Here is a 2,097-nt window from a genome sequence, read left to right as displayed (position 1 = left end):
AATGTAAAAATTTGTTGAGGTTTTCTTAAATTAAAAAAAAAACAAACATACAAATTGCGTAACCGGCGTGTAATACTTTTCCAACGACCTAATAAAGTCAAAAACCGTCGTTTTTTGTTGTTTCGTTTTAAACAAATCCGACGTAAAAGGATATTTAGACGACGTTCTTTGAACAATTGAGTCGTTTATGGTTTATAACATCTTCAATTTCTTAAGGGTTCGGGGTAGTACTTTGTAACGACAGCGGTTAAGTCGTGGAATATATATTTTACGTCGGATAGTTAAATAGCCGCCATGGGTTCTCATTTAAACGACGTCATTTTAACAACTTAGTCGTCTATTACAATTTACAACGTCTACAATTTATTAACACCGGCGTGGTTTGTTGTTGTGATAAGAATATTTTATTATTTTTATATCAAAATATTCAAAATAAATTTAAAATAAATCAAAAAAATGAAAAGTCAACTCCTATGAAGTCATTGATATATTTTCTTCCCCCTAAACCTTGAAAAAATTCATTTTGAATAACAAAAATTTAAAATGACCATCCAAAACAAAATTTTTTTGATGAGTCATAAAATCACTTCTAGTTTTATGGTTTAGGGTTTAGAGTCTAGGGTTTAGAGATTAGGGTTGTTATTTATTGGGGTTTATTTTTAAAGTATAATTTTGGGGTAGTATAGGGTATATATTAGGCTGTAAAACCATAAACCCTTTTATAAACTTAAAATTTTAAATTATATTATTTAGTTTTAAGGGTTTAGGGTATTAATTTTTAACGACGGTGGTTGAGTCGTGGAATACATATGTTACGTCGTGCAGTAAAATATCCGACATGGTTTCTACTTTAAGCGACGTCATTTTAATATGTAAGTCGTCTATTATAATTTACAACGTCTTCAATTTCTTAACCCCGACGTGGTTTGTTATTGTGATAAGAATATTTTATTATTTTTATATCAAAATATTCAAAATAAATTTAAAATAAATCAAAAAAATGCAAAGTCAACTCCTATGAAGTCATTGATATATTTTATTCCCCCTAAACCTTGAAAAAATTCATTTTGAATAACAAAAATTTAAAATGATCTTCCAAAACAAAATTATTTTCATGAGTCATAAAATGACTTCTAGTTTTATGGTTTAGGGTTTAGAATATAGGGTTTAGAGATTAGGGTTTTTATGTATTGGGGTTTATTTTTAAAGTATAATTTTTGGGTAGTCTAGGGTATATATTAGGCTGTAAAACCATAAACCCTTTTATAAACTTAATTTTTTAAATTGTATAATTTAGTTTTAAGGGTTGAGGGTATTAATTGTTAATGACGGTGGTTGAGTGTGGAATACATATTTTACGTCGTGTAGTAAAATATACGACATGGTTTCCACTTTAAACGACGTCATTTTAATATGTAATTCATCTATTATAATTTACAACGTTTTTAATTTCTTAACCCCGACGTGGTTTTTCAGTCGTCTTTATATAAAAATATTCAAAATAAATTTAAAATTAATCCGAAAAATGAAGCTTCAAAATAAACGGCCTTACGTTTAGTGTTTCCGTCGTTGAATATTACATTTATGTTGGTTCTTGTAGAACTTTCGCCATGGTTTTTCTTTTGACGTTTTAAAGAGCGCGCTCTCTAAAAATTTTCGCGCGACCTAAATTTTTTAGATTTGGCTCTTATTCTTATACTTCGAAACCTGAACCCTAAAATTTTCAGATTTCGCGCAACATAACATTTCGCTCTCTCGCTTCTGCTCTAATTAAAAGTTGCACTCTCCAGGCTCCGTCGAATCTGTGAGCTCGTCCAACCTGTAAGTACAAACCCTATCTTCCCCTTGTAAATTCATTGAATGATTTTAGGTTGTTTTGTTAAAGGGTTTTAGGTATATGCTTTGCGATCTGTTAATAATGTGCTTATAGGTATGGGTTCATGGATTTTCTGTTTAATGGGTTCATGGATTACATTATCTGTTACGTTGAATTGGGAATGGATTTAATTTTGTCGGATCTTTTAATCACCCTATGTTATGTTGAATTGGGAATGGATTTAATTTTGTCGGATCTTTTAATCACCCTATGTTATGTTG

Source organism: Prunus dulcis, chromosome 4 (assembly GCF_902201215.1).
Source record: "Prunus dulcis chromosome 4, ALMONDv2, whole genome shotgun sequence".
Classification (NCBI taxonomy): Eukaryota; Viridiplantae; Streptophyta; class Magnoliopsida; order Rosales; family Rosaceae; genus Prunus; species Prunus dulcis.
Note: the sequence above shows the minus strand (reverse complement) of the source record.